Source organism: Nymphaea colorata, unplaced genomic scaffold (genome assembly GCF_008831285.2).
Source record: "Nymphaea colorata isolate Beijing-Zhang1983 unplaced genomic scaffold, ASM883128v2 scaffold0090, whole genome shotgun sequence".
NCBI lineage: Eukaryota > Viridiplantae > Streptophyta > Magnoliopsida > Nymphaeales > Nymphaeaceae > Nymphaea > Nymphaea colorata.
Window position 1 is genome coordinate 21,716 of NW_022204596.1, and position 8,285 is coordinate 30,000.

The 8,285-nt window shown below is 33.9% G+C and overlaps 2 pseudogenes; both read left to right on the forward strand.

Annotated features, from left to right (window-relative positions):
• Positions 1-1,228: 1,228 nt before the first annotated feature.
• On the forward strand, positions 1,229-2,964 carry LOC126409325 (NAD(P)H-quinone oxidoreductase chain 4, chloroplastic-like; annotated as a pseudogene).
• Positions 2,965-4,793: 1,829 nt separating this feature from the next.
• Positions 4,794-8,285, forward strand: part of LOC126409323 (NAD(P)H-quinone oxidoreductase subunit 5, chloroplastic-like) — a 3,846-nt pseudogene continuing 354 nt past the window's right edge.

Here is an 8,285-nt window from a genome sequence, read left to right on the forward strand (position 1 = left end):
CCATTTCAGTGTCTTTTTTGGTACTGTATTTCTTATATATATTATATGGATTGATAATTGAATTAGATTCAGTAGAATCTTCTCATTTAATTAATCGAATCAGTTGAATTGTTGTTTATATTGAAATGAATCGAGATTGACGAGGAGTTGGTCAATGATGCTCGAGCATGTACTTGTTTTGAGTGCCTATTTATTTTCTATTGGTATCTATGGATTGATCACAAGTCGAAACATGGTTAGAGCACTTATGTGTCTTGAACTTATACTGAATGCTGTTAATATGAATCTCATAACATTTTCTGATTTATTTGATAGTCGCCAATTAAAGGGAGACGTTTTCTCGATCTTTGTTATCGCTATTGCAGCCGCCGAAGCAGCTATTGGACCAGCTATTGTTTCTTCGATCTATCGTAACAGAAAATCAACTCGTATCAATCAATCAAATTTATTGAATAAATAAAAATAGTCGGTAGTCGGAACCTTTACTCAAATAAAATATATAAAGACATATACGTTATGTCACTCTGTAGAAGTAAATAGACACTCGACTCACGTTATGGATCAATGGATCATAAGCATGGATTAGGAATAAGAGTACAATAAATTTTATACGTTTTCTTTCTTTATTATATATAACTATAATTCATTTATAGATTAGCAAAACGTGTATTGACTGATATGACCATGTTTGATGAAAGATAAGAGATCAAAGTATCTTGGGCCTATCTCATGAACAGATCAGAAATAGATTTCTAACAAAACTTTATGGTCTAATCACCGATTCGTCTGGTGCCAAAATATTTAATCATTTACTAAAGCTACCAGACCGAAAATTTATGACGTTCCAAAAAAAATTAATAGATCTAATGTCACACTCAGTAAAGATTTATGATACATGTATAGGGTGTACCCAATGCGTACGAGCGTGTCCTACAGATGTCCTGGAAATGATACCCTGGGACGGATGTAAAGCTAAGCAAATTGCTTCCGCACCAAGAACGGAGGACTGTGTAGGTTGTAAGAGATGTGAATCTGCTTGTCCAACGGATTTCTTAAGTATACGGGTTTATTTATGGCATGAGACAACCCGTAGCATGGGTCTAGCTTATTAATACGTTACAAAAAACTCCCCTTGAATCCATTTGATTCCTCTTTACCGACAAAAACCCGTACTCGATAAATAAAAAAATCCGAGCGCGGGTTTTTCTGGTCAAATCAAAGTGTATTTGTCTTTACTATGAGTGATTTTTATTGGTTAACAATCATTGTTGTTTTGCCCATATCCGCGGGTTCCTTAATTGCTCTTTTCCCTCATAGAGGAAATAAGGTAGTTCGATGGTATACTATCTGTATCTGCTTATTTGAACTCCTTCTAACGACCTACGTATTCTGTTATCATTTTAAATTGGACGATCCATTAATCCAATTGGAAGAAGACTTTAACTGGATAAATATTTTTGATTTTCACTGGAGACTCGGAATCGACGGACTTTCTATAGGACCCATTTTATTGACAGGATTTATCACTACTTTAGCTACTTCAGCGGCTTGGCCAGTTACCCGAAATTCGCGATTGTTCCATTTCCTGATGTTAGCAATGTACAGTGGTCAAATAGGATCATTTTCTTCTCGAGACCTCTTACTTTTTTTCATCATGTGGGAATTAGAATTAATTCCTGTTTACCTACTTTATCCATGTGGGGAGGAAAGAAACGTCTGTACTCAGCTACAAAGTTCATTTTGTACACTGCAGGAGGTTCCATTTTTCTCTTAATGGGAGTTCTAGGTATGGGTTTATATGGTTCCAATGAACCAACATTAAATTTTGAAACATTAGCTAATCAATCGTATCCCGTGGCATTGGAAATAATATTTTATTTGGGTTTCCTTATTGCTTATGCTGTCAAATCACCGATCATACCTTTACATACATGGTTGCCAGATACCCATGGAGAGGCGCATTACAGTACATGTATGCTTCTAGCTGGAATCTTATTAAAAATGGGAGCATACGGGTTGGTTCGGGTCAATATGGAATTATTACCCCACGCCCATTCCATATTTTCTCCTTGGTTGATGATAGTAGGGACTATTCAAATAATCTATGCAGCTTTAACTTCTCTTGGTCAACGCAATTTAAAAAAGAGAATAGCCTATTCTTCCGTATCTCATATGGGTTTCATAATAATAGGAATTAGTTCTATAACCGATGCGGGACTCAATGGAGCTATTTTACAAATCATCTCTCATGGATTTATTGGTGCTGCACTTTTTTTCCTGGCAGGAACAAGTTATGATAGAATACGTCTTCGTTATCTTAACGAAATGGGGGAATAGCTATACTAATGCCAAGAATCTTTACGATGTTCAGTAGCTTCTCAATGGCTTCTCTCGCATTACCAGGAATGAGTGGTTTTGTTGCAGAATTTGTGATATTTTGGGAATAATTACTAGCCCAAAATACCTTGTAATGTCAAAAATACTAATTACTTTTGTAATGGCAATTGGAATGATATTAACTCCTATTTATTCATTATCTATGTCACGCCAGATGTTCTATGGATACAGGTTATTCAATGTTCCCAAGTCTCACTTTGTGGATTCTGGACCACGAGAAATCTTTATTTTGATGTGTATCCTTTTACCTATAATAGGTATTGGTATTTATCCAGATTTCGTTCTTTCACTATCAGTTGACAAGGTAGAAACTATTCTATCTAATTACTTTCATGGGTAGCTTTCATGGATGGATTTTTTTATGGTTATGGGCAGCACAGAAGATCCAATCCAATAATCCTGCACTGCTGTTTACAAACAAATCAATCGTTGGCTAGACCAATCAAAAGGAAAAGAAGATTTTTCCTTCTATCAAGTCAAAAATGCAATTAAATGAAGGAAATTGTAATCAGAAATATCTGTAGTTTTTATTATTTAACTACAGATATTTCTGATTACATATATATCTTTCACCTTATACATATAATGTATAAATGAGATAATAATATTATGGTTAATAATATTATGGTATATGAGAGGGGTATATGAGAATGAAAGGGTATGTGTACAATCTTCTATGTATTCTGCAGTTTTTTTCTTCAATTAGATGTTTAATGTGAATGAACCATAACTATGTAGCCCTCTTCCTAATAGATTGACCCCAAAATAGCAGATCCAAATTATAAGAAATCCCATAGAAGCCACAATTGCTGAATTTGCACCTTGCAAACTTTTATTTGTTCTAGTATGTAAATAAATCGCGAATACGGTCCAAGTAATAAATGCCCAGGTTTCTTTGGGGTCCCAATTCCAATAAGATCCCCATGCCTCATTAGCCCATACTGCTCCTGAAAGAATACCTATAGTTAAAAGGGTAAAACCCAAGCCAATGACACGATAACTCCAAGAATCCAATCGCTGAGTCAATTGATACCTGTGATAATTTCTAAACGAAAAATTCACGTATTGGGTCTCATCAAAAGAAAATGAACTAATTAATAAATGATTGGTTTTACCGAAAATATCTATCTTTCTTCTAAACGTAATGACCAGGAGAGTTATGGATAATAATGATCCACATAAAAGAGCTGCATAGCTCAACAACATCATACTTACGTGCATCATTAACCAACGGGATTGGAGAGCAGGCACTAATATTGCGGATTGATGCATTTTAGTTAAAAGACCCGAAGTGGCAAAGCCTTGGGTTAAAATAGCGCTTGGGGCGGTTATTTTACTGAAAAAATTCTTATAGTTTCTAAAATATGGAACTATATGAATAAGGGAGAAACTCCATGAAAGGAACATTAATGATTCATATAGATCACTTAATGGTACATGTCCCGAATAAATCCAACGAGTAACTAATAATCCTGTTATACAGAAAAAAGTAGCTATCATGCCTTTTTCTGACGAATCACATAGTCCTACAATTTCATAGACCAAGGTCATCAGATGAGTAGGAATCACAATTGAAATGATCGAAAAAGATATGTGAGTTAATATATGTTCTAAAGTTGCAAATATCATAAACAATCATTTTTGTTTTTATAGTTATAAAAAAAGGGAACCCTTCCTTAATTACCGAATGTAAATATGGTATCGAATTAAAGGATCCGTTGTGTCCTTTTTTGTTTTAGAGAATGCCGCCACTCGGACTCGAACCGAGATGCTCTAGCACTGCTTCCTAAGAACAGCGTGTCTACCGATTTCACCATGGCGGCTTGTTCGAAGTAATACTAACTCATGCATATTCAATCGTCGATATTGAGAGGTTCAATGCAATTGCAATAGATGATTATTGAATCAATCGAAGAATAGCCATTCAAGTCAATATTGAAGGTTCCATAATTGTTACTAGCTTACCTTAAAGCTTAGTAATAGTGAATCGATGGGGAAAATAGTGAATCGATGGGGAAAATGGCAATCCCCATCTCGCAAATCATATAAAAATGCACTCTATTCACTATATTGAACCTTGTATCTTGCGTCTAATAACGCCCTTTAAAACACAAATAGTGCCATTTGAGGGCCCAATATATGATACAGAATCATTAATTTATCCAATCATTGATTGATGTTGATTTAGATCATTTGAAGGGTTTCTTATCACATTATTATTATTCTTTGCTTTTTTATTTCATTTTTTTTGTCGTACAAAAAAACCTTTTGAATAACCGGTAGAAATGGATTTAGCTAAAGAAAAAGCTTTTACCGCTGCCCAATATCCCTTTCTCTTCCAAAAATTTCTACGAATATGCTTTTTTGATATAGAAGTACGTTTTTTGGAACCGCCATGCAAAAATGAACTTTTCTAAGTTGAATGTGAAAGACATGTATTGTTCAAAATAGATCATTAATTCTTTCTATTCATATATCTATTATTTAGTTTATAGATTTTCTTCATAACATACAAATATGCGCATATAGCATATAATAGGGACTAAACTAAATTATTGCTAGGGACTCAAACTCAAGTTGGAGAATAAAAAGAAAGGAGATTCGATTCGCTAGGTATAACTCTCATAGAAAAAAATAGTTATCTTTTTTCTCTTTTTGAAGTATTCATTATCATTATTATTGCATACAATGAAAATCTCAGAAGAAAGAAAATTGTACTAATTGTTTCATATCTCCATTCATTAGGATCGATGGTATCAACTACCGATGAAATCGACCCCCGCAGATAAATAATATAAAAAAAAAATAAATAAAATAAAAGGTTACAATTCCTATCTCAGTCTATTTCAAATAGACCATATATATAACCTACATATACCTACCGTCGTAATACATTTAATAACAATAACCAGAAATTAATTACCTACATGAGATAAAACAATAAGATTTTCTCTACCAATTGATCCCATTAAAGCATAGCGCCCCCACGATTCGAATAATACTTTTGTTCAATGATCCATTACTTGAACATTACTTGAACTTGATTAAGGCAATTTAAGTAACCTCTTACTTCACCTTCTTACTTCACCCATATGGGAGGTTACAAGTATCATAGAATTTCCCACAAGTTCTGGTGGAAGCCAATCAATCAGTTTCAAATTAAATTTAAATTAGTTAATGATTTTGGATAAAAGATCTTGTTGGGTTGAGTTATTTGCGGATCTCATGATCCATATCAAAAGCTAATAATTACTTCACCCCTAGTATTAAGCAATAATTTGCTTAATTATATCATTTGACCAATTCAATTGTAACTCCTTGGGTCAAATTTTAAATAGTCGAGGAAGAGCGAGATTAATAAAAAAGAATATTCTTTTCGTATCCTTATTTTGGTTTGTGTTAAAAAAAAAAATAAATAAGAACTGGTGATGAATGTGAATTGGGAACAATAATTAATATAATTAATTAGAAGAAAATAGAGGAAAAAGGTTTGATTTAATTTTATTATTATGGTTATGGAACGCACATATCAATATGCATGGATTATACCTTTCGTTCCGCTTCTAGTTACTATGTTAATAGGATTGGAACTCCTGCTTAATCCGACAGCAACAAAAAATATTCGTCGTATATGGGCTTTTCCCGCTGTTTTATTGTTAAGTATAGTTATGGTCTTTTCCACTAAGCTGGCGATCCAGCAAATCAATGGTAGCTCAATTTATGAATATCTATGGTCTTGGAGCATCACTAGTGATTTTTCCTTAGAATTCGGCTACTTGATTGATCCACTTACTTCTATTATGTCGATATTAATCACTACTGTTGGAATCCTGGTTCTTATCTATAGTGATAATTATATGTCTCATGACCGAGGATATTTGAGATTTTTTGCTTATATGAGTTTTTTCAATACAGCGATGCTGGGATTAGTTACTAGTCCCAATTTGATACAAATCCATATTTTTTGGGAACTAGTGGGAATGTGTTCCTATCTGTTAATAGGTTTTTGGTTTACCCGACCAATTGCAGCAAATGCCTGTCAAAAAGCGTTTGTGACCAATCGTGTGGGGATTTTGGTTTATTATTAGGAATCCTAGGTTTTTATTTAATAACAGGTAGTTTCGAATTTCAGGATTTATTCGAAATATTCAATGATTCGATCATTAATAACAATGAGATGAATTCCTCATTTGCTACGCTTTGTGCCTTCTTATTATTCCTCGGTGCAGTTGCTAAATCTGCGCAATTCCCACTTCATGTATGGTTACCTGATGCTATGGAGGGACCCACTCCTATTTCGGCTCTGATACATGCGGCTACTATGGTAGCCGCAGGAATTTTTCTTGTAGCTCGGCTTCTTCCTCTTTTCATAGCCATACCTTACATAATGAATATCATATCTTTGATAGGTGTAATAACGGTACTATTAGGAGCTACCTTAGCTCTTGCTCAAAGAGATATTAAGAGAAGTTTAGCTTATTCCACGATGTCTCAATTGGGATACATTATGTTAGCTTTGGGTATAGGTTCTTATCGAGCCGCTTTATTCCATTTGATCACTCATGCTTATTCTAAAGCATTATTGTTTTTAGGGTCTGGATCAATCATTCATTCCATGGAACCCATTATTGGGTATTCTCCGACTAAGAGTCAGAACATGGTTCTTATGGGCGGTTTAACTAAATATATGCCAATTACAAAAACAACTTTTTTTTAGGTACACTTTCTCTTTGTGGTATTCCACCCCTCGCTTGTTTTTGGTCCAAAGACGAAATTCTTAATGATAGTTGGTTGTATTCACCGATTTTTGCGATAATAGCTTTCTACACAGCAGGATTAACTGCATTTTATATGTTTCGTATGTATTTACTTACTTTCGAAGGGCATTTACGTAGTCATTTTCAAAATTACAGCGGACACACAAATAGTTCCTTCTATTCAATATCCATATGGGGGCAAGAAGGTTCCAAACCTGTTAGCAGCAATTTGCTTTTAACAACAAGGAATAATAATGACAAGTCCTCCTTTTCCAATTGCTCGTTTTCTAATACATATAAAATTGCCGGTTATGTAAGAACCATGCGATCATCTTTTAGTACTCATTTTTTCAAAAAAGACTCTCATACTTTACTATATCCGCATGAATCGGACAATACCATGTTATTTCCCCTGCTTATATTGGCCATATTTACTTTGTTCGTTGGATGCATAGGAATTAATTTCGGGCACGAAGTAATGGAGGTTGACATATTATCAAAATGGTTAACCCCATCGATGAAACTTTTCCATCAGAATTCAACTGATGAAGATTGGTATAAATTTTTGACGAATGCATTTTATTCAGTTAGTATAGCCTACTTCGGAATATTTATAGCATCTGTTCTATATGGGTCTGTCTATTCAGATCGACAAAATTTGTACTTAATCAATTCATTTGCTAAAATAGATTCTAAAATGAGAATTCGTTTAGAACAAATAATAAATGTCATATACAACTGGTCATACAATCGCGGCTACATAGACGTTTATTACGAAAAGTATTCATTAGGGGTGTACGAGGATTAGCTCAACTAACTCATTCTTTTGATCGACGAGTCATTGATGGAGTTACTAATGGGATTGGCGTTGCAAGTTTCTTTCTAGGAGAAGGTATTAAATATATAGGGGGGGGTCGAATTTCCTCTTATCTATTCTTATATTTAGCTTGTGTATCAATAGTCCTACTAATTTACTATTACTATTTTTTCTAAATAGTATTTTATTAAAGCTAAAGTATTTCTATAGTATATAGAAATAGATCTTTCATAACCCGAGTTCTTAGAAGTAAGAGATAAGAGGGACCTATAGAAAATGTGGTTAGAAATCCATAATAAAGTCCGACCATAACG